Here is a 14,054-nt window from a genome sequence, read left to right as displayed (position 1 = left end):
CTTAGTATTTGTTATTCTTAAATGAGTTTAGTAATGGAGTTTGAATCCAGTGCCTTGAAGTACATGTCATAGCAGCCTCATTTTTGCTTCCTATATATTTGGCATGTAGTGAGAGGGAAATAGCTTGTTTTTAGTCCCACACCATGCTTTTAGAACCTTGTAACATACTAGAAAATCAATAGGTGAGAAATACCAACAAACACGACCTTACGTTTAATTTAGAATGTGATATGTTAAATAGGCTCACACATTTAAATCCTCGAGTCATAAGGAGACAATATGGTTAATGTGGAAAATGTTGTGAAATGCATGGTGTTTGTTGCTTATTTATTATTTTTTAGTTAAATGATCATTTTGTCTAATGAATTTTTAATAGGAACAAATATGGATAAGAGTTGGTTGAATATGCCACATAGGCCTATTCAATATGCCCAAGGTATTAGGGATTTTATTGCTCTTGCTAGCAATCATTTAGACGGTGCAGGTAGGGCCCATTGTCCATGCAAGAAGTGCAATAATAGGATGTACCGACACTTCCAAGAAGTAAAAGATCATTTGTATGATAATGGTTTTGACAAAGATTATACTTCTTGGATATACCACGGAGAACCTTTAGACGTGGCAAGTGATGACGACGATGATGATACTGATTTAGGTGGTGAAGGTGTACGCTATGATGGTTTGGATGACATGCTTGAAGATGTGAGACAATCAACACATAGAGACAATCAAACGTCGGACATCCAACATGGGGAAGCTAGCAGTAGTTACATACCCGATGCAACTGACGGGGGTGCATTTGCTGGCCATCATAATACGAGTGATGGAAATACAATGTCATTTGATAGACTCTTAAACAAAGCGTCAACCTCTATCCGGGTGTGAGAAATATAGTACGTTGGATTTTCTCATGAAGATGTTCCATTTGAAGATAATTAATCGTTGGAGCAACAAATCTTTTGACATGGTCCTTGCGTTGGTTAAGTCAGCACTACCTGCAAGTGAGAGGCTCCTAAAATCTCACTATGAGGCTAAGCAATTACTACGGGATCTGGGCCTAGGTTATATCTCAATACATGCATGCCAATATGATTGTGTGCTCTTCTGGGGGACAGAGAACAAGGATCTTGAAAATTGCCCTATTTGCAATGCATCGAGGTATAAAATTAATGAAGGTAAGACTAAAAAAGTACCCGTGAAAGTATTACGGTATTTTCCACTTAAGCCAAGACTTCAGCGGTTATTTATGTCGAGGATGACCGCTGAGGACATGAGATGGCACAAGGAGAAGCGAGTTGGGGAGGAGAATATACTTCGACATCCTGCTGATTCTGAAGCTTGGAAAGAGTTTGACAAGGAACATGAGTGGTTTTCTTGTGATCCCTGCAATGTCCGTCTTGGCCTAGCAAGTGACAGGTTCAACCCTTTCGACCGACATGAGCGATTATCTATAGCATCCGGCGAAGATCGCTTATGCCGTATAATATGCCTCCTTGGAAATGTATGAAGGAGCCGTTCATTTTCATGTCTATCCTTATCCCTGGGCCTAAAGCTCCTGGAAATGACATTGATGTGTATTTATAGCCATTAATAGAGGAACTGAAAGAGCTGTGGGTACATGGTGTGGATACATACGATGTCGTAACGAAACAAACATTTCGGTTGCACGCTGCATTACTATGGACTATAAATGACTTTCCTGCATTTGCTAATTTATCTGGTTGGTCTACAAAAGGCAAACTAGCATGTCCAACTTGCAACAAGGATACATGTTCTATGTACTTGAAAAATGGTAGGAAGTTATGTTATATGAACCATTGTAGGTTTTTGCAGCCACAACATCCTTTGACAAAGCGTGCTAGGCAGTTATTCAGTGGAAACAATTGGAGTAGGTTGCCTCCTAACAAGTTAACTGGGGAAGATGTGTTAAAGCAGTTAGAACATGTTGAGGAACAAGGGTATGGAAAGCGTCCAGAATACAAGAAGAGGAAGCGTACTGAGACTAAGTTGAACTGGACAAAACATAGCATATTTTTTCGATTACCCTATTGGCGTACCCTTAAATTACCCCACAACATTGATGTTATGCACACAGAGAAGAATATTTGTGAAAGTGTTTTAGGGACATTGTTGAACCTAGATGGGAAGACAAAAGATTCAGCAAAAGCTCGGTTGGATTTGGCCGAATTGGGTATTAGACAAGAGTTGCATCTAATTCCAAGGGGTAATAAATTTGTTGTACCCCCTGCACGTTATACATTGTCTCTTGCTGAAAGAAGGATTTTTTGCGAGTGGTTGAAAACGGTGAAGTTTCCAAATGGTTATGCGTCCAATATTTCTCGATGTGTAAATGTTACAGACTGCAAAGTACATTGTAAAGTCCTGAATTATTATTAAGTGTATTTTGTAAATTTCATATTAAATCTAGGGTCATTTATGTAAATTGGTCGTCGGGTTTATATTTCCAACGTACGAAATTTAAGGAAACTTAACTCCGACTCCTAAGCCCGTTAGATAAGCAAATATTATACGAAAATTTGACCAAAAATGTCGGTTAGCGGTTTTCTGCGTTCGAAGCTGGCACGAGTTAACAGCTTACACGGATGATTGGGTCATCGTTATAGTATGCGGTGAGATAGAATATAGAAGATTAAACTTAGCGGGATGGGCCGGAAAAATAATTACGACGCGACGTCAAATTAGTGGGGGTTAGAAGTATTTAGGACCTTAAGCCCAATTGGGTCATATTGGGCTTGGGCCTTGACCGTATCGCATCAAAAAAAAAAAAACAAACAAAAAATCGCGAAATCAAATCGCACCTCTTCTTCCCCAATTCGCACCTCTTTAAAACCCTAGGAGAGAGAAACTCCCTTCTCCCCAAATTCAGTGATTCAAACCAAGAATTAGAACACCCAATCCTTAGAAACTATAAACCCAAGTGTGCAGCTTCGAAAATTGAGTGGAATTTCATCGTAGTTCCGTGAAAGGTAAGTTAAATTCGTTTCAAATTAATGTTTAGATTCAAATTCAATAGCTTGAGGTTGTATTTGATGAGAGATATTGAATGGGGTGGTTGTATAATTCGACAGTAGCTATTTGGAGAGGAATGGCTTAACGAAATCAGCCGAGAAGAAAGCTGAATGAAGCATTCTTACTGATTTGGTAAGAGATTTGATATTCTCTAGTTCTATATTCTGTTTGATGAAGTTATTATGGTTGGAGTGTTGAAATTTGGATTGGATTGTGATGTATTGGAAAAAAAATTGATAATAATAATTGAAATTGGTTGTTTAATGTCGGCAGTAGCTGGTTTGGAGACGGAGAGCTGCGAAATTGTGGAGAAGCAAGCTAAGGAGCGATTTTGCCGACTTGGTAAGAATTTTTTTTGGTTATTCATTTCAAATTCGAGAGATTCATGTCGATTTACAACTGTTAATGTGAAGTTCGAGAGATTCATGTCGATTTATAACTGTTAATGTGAATTTCGAGAGATTTAATATGAATCAAAGGGCGTGGGATTGGTTGTAGTTAAAATTTGGAATTTGAATTGAGATGTGATAGGATTGACGTCGATATGAGGGCATGCCATGGCCCGGAATAGCCGTAGAGACCGTCAGAGTAACAGTGCCCGAAATGGCCTGTAGCTCTGTTGACAGTAGTTATAGGAAAAAAATACCCGAAACCAATTTCTTAACGTCGAGATTTCTTCTCGGCTTACACTAGTTAAGAATTCCTCGTTGTTCGATCAATTCTAACAACCGACGTATATGTATATGCTGTTATAGGAGTGAATTCGAGTTGATTTGGTTAAGCGGGCTCAATTTGGTTAAGTGGGCTTGAGGAGAAGGAGCTTGCTAAGGTAGGAACCTACATACCAATATATGGTCTGCTTATTTTCATGCATGATTTGAATTGTTTAAATAGGAAATAGATAGTTGCGTATCAACCATGCATGTATATATGATATTCATGTTTTGCACTGTATTTCCTCGATATAAACTGTATATATAGATAGCTTTCGTGTGAAATGAGTTTTTTTGGTAAAATTGGGGTAGCGGAGATTTGGTTTCTTGGTTAAAAGAGAAAAACTGGTTTTGGGAAGGGTTCGCGTCTCTTGTCTCAGTAAGGAGACGGAGAGATGGATTTTGTATGCGGGTGAGGATTTCCCGGTTGTTTGTAAATAGGTGTGAGGTTTTGGATTGTCCCCGGGATAGAGTTTGTTGTTATTTACGATGATTCGCCGTTTGGGAATCATCGGTTGTCATTTACTATGACTGGCCATTTGGGAGTCATAGGGTGTATGTGATCGATGGGGGAAATCCGGAACTCACACATCTGATCAACAGCAGTTTTTAAAAGAAAAATTAAATATGTATCTATAGTATTTGGAAAACAAGCGTAATATCTGAAAGTATATATATAGATATTACTATGCTTATCACGAGGGATTTAGAAAGGAATTGTGAATTCCTAAAAAGAAGGAACCTGTTGTCGAAATTTCGAGACGGCGGTTCATTCTAGATTCCAACTGGTGGTGTACACCTTTCGAGGTGGTGGGCCACCTTTAAAGGGATGCATCACTGGATGTAGTCCGGGAATTCCTTTTCTACTTTTCTAGATAACCATGCTTGACGTGTCATATTTGTATGGTGATTAGCTTGTGTGGGGTTACATGCTACCTCGTTGAGGTTTAGACGCAGGAGGAGTGAGAGTTTAGTCCACTGGATGTGTGTCGTCGGGATCGAAAGCAGTCTGCGGTCAGTCGTCGAACGGTTGACCACCGTAAGTTAGGTGACAGCCCGCATATGGGGGTCGCGGGTCACAGGCCCACCGAGCCCTAAAAGCTTTGGGGATTTTGTGTGTCTGAACACAACAACGGCATTTCAGCTCCTCCGGTAAAATCGGGAAAACAACGGTGCATGGTTCACTTTGGAAAGTAATTGAACCGAGATTGCTCGCGGATGGGGTCTGAGTACCAGTCGTACCCTCACCATTCTAATAGGATGCAGCGGCCACAATAGTTGTATGATGATTGTGAAAACTCTATTTTGTATATCAATGAAGCATGTCAAGATGATTTTTACTAGTTAGTGATGTATATATACATAGTCACAATATTTGAATACTATTATAGAAACCCTGCATGTTTTAAATGTTTTCTATAAGTAGACTATTTATTGGTTATGTGTGTTTTTACTGGGCATCGTTGTTGCTCATCCTACTTAACATTTCAGACGAGCCAGTTGCGGAGGAGGTTTTTCCTAACCTTAGTGATGATGGTCATGGCGATTTGGGAGGATTCTCTTATGCTTGACGAGGACAGAGTCAAGTTCGTAGTTGGGTTGTATAGAGATAGTCTAGGCATTTTGGTTGTATATTTATAGAGCTCAGCTCCTTTTGATGTATTTATTTGATGTATTCGAGTAGCAGTTACACTTAAACAGTGGGTGGATGTATATAATGTTGTTTAGAAGGTTGGGTTGTATATATATGGTTGTTGGAAGTTTGTAGTTTAGGATTTCCAGGTTATGACAAGTTTATGACAGGTTTTAGGGTTTACGAAGGTCGATTAAACAAAGGAAATTATGCCGAAATTTTGGTAGAATTGTGAGGGTGTCAGCCTCGAGATTCACTCATCGTCCTTGGGATGTGTGCTGGGGTCTCGGGGCGTGACATACATGGACTGAAGAGTCATGATTGTCATGTACTTTTACAACGAGTTCTCCCAGTTGCACTTCGTGGTTTTTTGGCTAGTGACGTATCTTCTGCTCTAATTGAACTAGGATTCTTCTTTAGAGAGCTTTGCTGCAAAACGTTAAAAGTAGAATTACTCGAGAAATTGGAAAAGGACATTGCAGTGATACTTTGTAAGCTCGAATTGATTTTTCCACCAGCATTCTTTGACGTCATGGTCCACTTGGCAGTCCACTTGGCAGTCCACTTGCCTCGTGAGGCAATAGTTGGTGGACCTGTACAATACCGGTGGATGTATCCTATTGAGAGGTGAAGTTCATAAATTATATTCTACTCATTTTGATGCTAAAATACTATCATACTTTGATACCCTCATCTAACTTTGCTTATATAACATTTTATCGCAAATTTCTCAAAACTCTCAAACAATATGTTCGTAATAGGGTACACCCAGAAGGTTCCATTGCAGAAGCGTACGTTAACTCTGAATGTCTTACTTTTTGTTCAATGTATCTCTAAGGAATTGAAACGCAGTTCAACCGTGAAGATCGTAACTACGACGGTGGTCAAGTGAAACAAACCAAGGGGTTGCATGTTTTCTCACATAATGTTAGACCATTAGGAGCTCCGAATTATATAACAATGAGTTCAAAGGATTTCAACAAGGCTCGATATTATGTGTTAAACAATTTAGAAGAAATATCATCATATTTAGAGTAAGTGTCTTTTCTGACTAGATGTGTCTTGTGTAGATTGTGTTAAATCAATCACAAAAGATAATAATACTCATTTTGCAGTGAGCATATGGTTGAGCTACAAAAGCACAGCTCTCATGATTTAGAACAAAGGCAGGAACAACATTTTGTTGAATGGTTCCGAGCTCGCGTAAGTGTTAAATTAAGTTAACATGCAGTTAGGTTCACTCGATTACGAAGAATCTTAAATTATTATTAATTAATTTTTTTTCCATTTGATAGATGGAACAACTATATTATGAGAAATCTCCTAAGGCAACCGATGATTTATATTCACTATCATGCGGTCCCGATCATCGTGTGACTCGATATAGTGGTTGCATTATCAATGGAGTTAGGTTTCATACCAAGGATCGTGAGAAAACTCTACGGACTCAAAATAGTGGCGTGGTTGTTAAAGGGGATGACCAATCAAATGATATCGACTTTTATGGTGTCCTGGTGAATGTTATAGAGTTAGAATATATATTTGGAAAACGAGTTTGGCTTTTCAAGTGTGATTGGTGGGATGTTAGTAACAAAAAAACAGGAATCCATGTAGATAGATATTTCATTAGTGTTAATGTGTCTAGGAAGTGGTATAAAGATGATCCATTTGTGGCCACACAAACAAGTCAAGTATTCTATATTGCAGACACCAAATTGCGTGGTGATTGGCAAGTTGCACAGAAGATAGTTCATAGGAACTCGTTTGATGTTCTAGAGAAAGAGGAAGAAATCGGAGTACATCAGAATGCTGAGACTTATCAACAAGAGGAGCAACTCATAGTTGATGAAATTCAAAGTGATGAAGTTACGCTTGTGCAAATGAATAGAGATGATGTGAACCTAGATGAGGCTGGAGAGGTTGATGCAAATGAGGTCTTTAACAATATTGTGGACTCTAACCAGACTGATGATACAATTATGACCAATGACTATGACACTGAAGAAGATGATACATTGATAGAATATTGTACTGAAGAGGAGATTCTTTCGAGTGATAATGATACTGATATTGATTAATCATAATCAATGTAAAAGCTTGTTATTTTTCTTCTATAAAAATATATATTTCTCAAATACTTATAAATGTATATCACACATTCATACTTGTAGGCTTTGTTTTTATTGCCTTTTGATATTGTACTCTTTTTACTCTTCTTTTATTGCCTTTTGTTTAAAAGTATTGTACTTTTCTTACTTTTCTTTTATTGCCTTTTGATATTGTACTCTTTTTACTCTTCTTTTATTGCCTTTTGTTTAAAAGTATTACTATTTAATTTGCTTTGATGTAGCTATGGCACCTGGTCATCCACCATTACTTTCGTGTTACATCACGATCTCGAGCCACTCAGCCACAAGCAAGATGGTTCTAGTGTTGGTATAATTCTTTCTTAATTTTGTACTATTCTTCTTCATACTAATCTTTTACGGTTCTGCTAGTGTTGGTACAATACTTACTAACAAATATCTTGTCTTCTAAATAATTATTAAAGCCAAAAAATGGGAGCCTAGAAAGAAGACCCAAAACCTAATTCTGAAGAACCACTTAGCGCGAGGGGGTGGAAAACCGAGGATAGAGATTGCTGTTGGGAAAGATAGGCCTATATGCAATTGGAGCCAATAGTGGATCACTGAGCTTGGCGTCATTGTTAGGTTTAGAATACCGCCTTTTGCCCATTACTGGAAAGACGTGACTGATGATCAAAGGAAAAGTCTTCACAAGCTTGTTTTGGTAATTGATGTTTGCTTATTAATTGTTTCTTTTACTAAACTCTTTAAAGCATCGTGCTGAAAATTACGTCCTTATGATATCTTTGTCTGTATTTTATTTTATTTGTTTTTGTAGGAAAAGTTTGACATGGACATCCATCTACCACATGTCGAAACCATGTTAATAATTATATTAGGGATCGTTTTAGAGATCATAGGTGTGCCCTTCACAAGTACTACGTGAGGATTCCAAATAATGTGAACAAACGTCAACACCCATTTAATGGTGTATCACAAGATTCTTGGGAGAGATGGTGCGATCTGTGGGAAACAGATAAGTTCAAGGTAAGTGAGTTTACTCCTCTTTTTAAAGAAGAGGTTATGGCGGCCAAATTCAATGTGGGAAGTGGTAGTGCTAAAAGGTTGGTTGTTGTACTTATACACATTATAATAGTTCTTTTTATGATGTATTGTTTATTTGTTTTAACCTAGGATGTTAGTACGCATAACCAATATAGCCACTCATGCCTCGTTGTCAACCATTGTGCTGGTTCAAAATCTTTTGTGCGGATCCGTGCTGACATGGTACACTTAATTGATTAATTTTAGATATTATAAATAGTTTTTTTTTTTAAGTACTAACTTTGGAAGTTTGCCTGTCTTTTGAAATGACACAGCCGGTTGATCCCGAGACTCAACAAGAGGCTGGGATGATCGCACTATATCGTAAGACTCATTTCAGTGAGAAAAAAGGCTGGGTTTCTCATGAAGCAGAAAATAATTATGTAATTAACTCGTACTTACCCTTTAAGTTAGCTAAATTGTACTTTTTTGAGATAGTTATATCTATTTGTTTTCTTTCCAGGAGAGAATGGTGGAACTACAAAATCAACCTACACCAGAAGGTTCTAACCCTTTGACTGAAGAAGAGATTTTTTATGAAGTCTTGGGCGTAAGACCTGGTTATAAACGTGGTCTTGGACATGGAGAGGCACCCCCATCCCGTAAACGTATGGCTGGATATGGGCACCCAAATGTGGATCAGTTGAGAGCAAGGGCAGAGGAGGCAGAGTCTCAGCTGGAAGAGTTGCGAGAATGGAAGGAAGCGGCTTAAGAGACACAAGCAACACACCAGGTGCAAATTCAACAACAACAACGCCAGTTGGACTATCTCATGGAGAAGCTTGGTGGTCCTCCTTCAATGTGGTATGATTTATGAATTTAACTATTTTCTGATATGTGTTGGTGTTGTTTGATTGGGTTTTAGCTGTTTGAAGTCCCATAGAATGAATAACCCTCCATATAAGGCATCACTATCCTTTGGGTTGCCTTTATTGAGTTGTCCCCAAGTTATAGTTTACCAGCTTTATGCCATGTAAAATAACTTAATAGTTTACCAGTTTTCTCTATATGTAGTAGTAATTTTACCAATGGCTGCATGCTTTATTTTCTACCGCCACATTCTCTTGGTAGATGTTAGGAGTTAGTATGTTTCAGGTTCTTAAGAACCTGACGGTAAACTCCCTTGAAAAGTCCTCTGTGGGGGCAAGCGTATATCCTATTGGAGCAGCACAAACAAAGATTCATTTGTGTTGCTAGGTTCATTGAGGTTATATATATACCAAGCTCATTTTTTGAGGATATTAGAAAAATATTTACAAAAAAAAGAGAGTAGAGAAATAGGTTATGAGAGAATGTAACCAGCTTTATTTTATTAATGACAAGGGTAGGAGTCCCATTAACAACCTTGCTTGCCAATAAAAACAAAGAAAACAGGAAAAATAATAATAATATGTGCCTTGTAAAAAAAAGGTGTTTTTTAGGATGGTTTCAGATAAATTGATGGACCGGTGTTATTAGATCTGTGGTGAATGATATAATCTTAACCAAAATTCGGTGGCTATACAGAGCAAGACATGGTTAGGGCACCAATTTCAGTTGTTATCAAGTTTTGCCCACAGGCCGCCGGGTGTTTTTGGGATGGCGTCAAAGGTGTAGCTTTTGCACCTAGTACGGCTGAATCTAATTACTTTTGGGATTATATTTGGGTTTGAGAAAGACCTTTGAAGGAACAATTTGGAGAAAAGTACATCTTAACCAACAATAAAAAAGGAAGGGTATTAGATTACGTGGAGGGAAGGGGGCACACTGTAGTATGTAAGGTTGCACTTAGAAGGGGATAGAATGATTGGGAACCGAAGTTGATTCCTAAGAGTGGCCTTTTAGTAACATGCAACCCATGAGTAGTATCATTTTGAGTATTGTACTGCGAACTCAGACATGTACATCAGTCCCAAAATTGATTAGATGATCATCATCTCTATGAAAGCTAGTCTCGTAAAGCAATAAAGAAGTATTTCAATGGAAAGAGTGGACTCTAATCCCTAAATACTACACCCCGAGGCCTTTTGAGGTAAGCCCCCGCGCCATGGTGGAATCTAACTGCCAATGGAGTTATCAGTTATGGAAAACTCATCGGTGGTTATTTAAACTTGGTCAAGTTTTGCGAAATGAGATTCAACAGTAGTTATTTAAACTCCATAGTATACAGTGGTAGAGCCAATGGAGCCCAAGGCTGGTGTTAGGGAATCATGTCATATGTACGCAGTCTATTACCACTGTCGCTAATAAAACAAACATGGCCTTCTGCCAGAATGAAAACAATCCTAGAGACTCCCTCTTTTCTTGGAAATGTTACCAGAGTCCACGGTATAGTACCCACTAGAGAGCACCTTGCTAGGCTCTTCCACATACCTGACAGAACTCATCTTCTGTGTCGAACGACAACAAAATTTATTCAACACATTCTTATCACTTGTTCTTTTACCAAGGCTCTCTGAGTCGCTGGTACTCTATAGTCTATACCATGGCACATAAGACTAACCCATATTGAGAACTTATCATTGGTTTAATCCACCAACAGATTGGCCTATTATTGATACAAACATATGGAAGGCATTTTGTTTGATGATCTATTGGAATATCCGGTTAGAAAGACGTAATATATTGGCTAACCACAAGGTTCCAGATTTTTATAGAGTAAGCTACACGCCTACACCACTCAGAAGTTCTTTGATGATCCAAGGGTCTTGAAACCAAAAGAAGTGAAGACAAAAATTCAGGCCAATAATAGTAACTAGACGTCTAGACACCACCTTTTATGAGTCATCTTAAACTCCATGTGGATTATTGCAAGCTACAAACAAACTAGTGAGGCTTCTTTTGGATATGCACTGCGTGATTATAATGGTTTTTTCATTGATGCGGGATCTGACAGAGACAAAACAAGAAATTGTGAAGAGGCAAAATGCAAAGGAATTCTCCGACGCCCGAGCAATATCATGGAGCAAGAACTTTGTCACCACCAACCTAGAAATAGAAGTGGACGCTGAGGCAGGTGCTACTAACTACCTAAAGCAACAACAGTCCAGTCTTTCAGGGACTTCTGAACCAATATTAACTGATGCAATAGCTATAATATGGTCCTATGAACATGTTTGCATCAAATGGGTGCATAGATTTGATAACCAAGTTGCACACCCGACAGCCTCTTATATCATTTAATCCCCTCTACTGTGGAGTGGACAGCTATGCCTCCACCCTGGTTAATTGATGTATTAGAGAGGGATAGATCTTCTGTAAGCCTGGAACCTTAAATATATACATTAATACATGTATATCTGGTAATTACCAAAAAGAAAAAGACAGAAAGAGAGATTATAGCTTAAAAATGTGTCATGACAGTATTACTGTATTACACCTTTTTGCGTTTCCATACATTTTAGATAACTTCAAGTTAACATGGACAGCTAGTCACATGCATGTTAAGTGAAGGATCACAACTTTGCAGATTTGCTGGACTTTGCAAATTTGGAGTGGTTCATTATGAGGCTATGGGGTGAGAGCCTCCCTGATGCTAGACTTTGTAGATTTGCTACAGTCTACACACCTAACACGTTGTTCACTACAAATACTACAATAAAATGAAAAAACACTGCAGCCTAAACTTGTATTCCTGTGCTAATTTTCACATCAATGAATCGTTCCTATTATTAACTTTTAGACTGGTGTATAAGTTTGAGAGTATTATGCTATAAAGAGTGGACATGCAGTGAACATCTCAAATGAATTGGCAGTAGCAGATATATGCTACCAGCTTACGATGACATATATTATATGTTCGCACCCACATTCATTTTTGGACAGTTCGATTAAACTTGGGATTCTTCAGTCATAATCACAACTTTAATTTATTTACTTAAACGAACAGGACGAAGAACCTTGTGTTAGTATTGTTTATGATTTCAGTTGTTTGTATATTGCTTGCTCATGTTATTATGCTCTACAATGCAAAAGGTCTAATAGATAACATTTTCGTGTGCAGATAAACGTACATCAAAAGAGGAGTGAAGAAATGGCGGTTTGGAATTACAAGAGGCCTAAGATGAATCTATATGCTATTTTATGTCATTTTTTGTTTTTGCTTTTTAGTGAAGATGGTTTTATTTGAAAGCTACTTGGGGGATGTTTAGAATTGTTTTTGTTAAGTTAATACCTTTATTATTAAGAAGAGTTTAGAAAAAAAAAATATGCAACTCATTTGTTTATAACAGAGTAAATTGACCCAATTTTATTTATTGAAAATTTGTTATTTATTACATATTATTAGATATTTGATGTTATGTTTTTTGTTTTTAGGTTTATTTGTTAAATGATAGTTGGGGGGGGGGGGCAGGTGAAAAATAATTTGTACAAATGGGGCACAATTGGCAACGATATTAGTGATAAAAATAGTCTTCTGCGGCGCATGTAGTGTCGGAATATGAACACAACGAATAGACTTTTTTGGACTCTAGTGACGATTAGAACGTCGCTTATGATGCCAATTTTTTAAATTCGTTTTAGCTTCGTCGACGATAGAAACATTGCTAAAAACACACAAAATTCAAATATTTTAAATCTTTAACGACGATAAAAACATCGCTTATATGAACAAAGTTTCAAATTACTGTTATCTCTAGGGACACTAAAAACATTGCTAATACTATCTTTTTTTTTAAAAAAAATTGGACTTATAGTGATGATTAAAACGTCACTAATAAAGCTAAAATTTTCAAAAAAAATTAACTTTTATCGACGATAAAAACGTCGCTAATAACTCTAAAATTTTCAAATTTTCTGAACTTTTATCGACAATAAAAACGTAGCTAGTAATCCTCATTGCCGACGATTTTGAATATGTCGCAAAAACCCCATCTTTTGCTACGTTATTGCATTTAGAATACGGAAAAGAGTTAGCGACGCAATTAGGTAATTGGTGACACTAGGAATCATCGGTGAATATATGATATTTGGCGACGTTGAAAAATCGTAGGCCCATATCATTGCCGACTATAGCATTAGCGACGCTGACACAACACTCCAAAAACCGTCTCAAAATGTAATTGGCGACGTTTTGGCAATTTTCAGCGACTGTTTTTTTTGTCGCCAATGACCCTGTTTCTTGTAGTGAATATAGTTGCGTGTGGGATCGTTTAAGTGGTAATGATTAGATTCTTGTTGTTTGCAATAATTACCCACGAGTTCAAGACAATAAATACGGACTTCGCAATAGTTACTTTTCATGAATCTCAGTAAAGCGTATCTAATTCATATTTGTCCATTGTCGTTTGATAGTGACGATGGTCGTCTCATATTATTTGTTAGTACGACTCTTATATCAGCTGAATGGAGACATTCTTGCTTTAAGAAAATTGCATTGCCCTTGTTTCATACTGTCAGACGTTTTAAGCTTATTTCAAAGAAAGAATAGTCGAAGTTTATACTTATCGAATATCCGCTGCGCAAGTTTTTTCGCAATGTCTACGGATCGAGTCGCAGAATGAAAAAGTTACCTTAGCGCTTACAACG

General features: G+C 37.6%; 1 pseudogene; it reads left to right on the top strand.

Moving 5' to 3' along the window:
- Window positions 1–964: 964 nt before the first annotated feature.
- On the top strand, window positions 965–7,454 carry LOC147476312 (uncharacterized; annotated as a pseudogene).
- Window positions 7,455–14,054: the final 6,600 nt, after the last annotated feature.

Source organism: Coptis chinensis, chromosome 9 (genome assembly GCF_015680905.1).
Source record: "Coptis chinensis isolate HL-2020 chromosome 9, ASM1568090v1, whole genome shotgun sequence".
Classification (NCBI taxonomy): domain Eukaryota; kingdom Viridiplantae; phylum Streptophyta; class Magnoliopsida; order Ranunculales; family Ranunculaceae; genus Coptis; species Coptis chinensis.
This window is presented reverse-complemented; position numbering and strand designations above follow the sequence as displayed.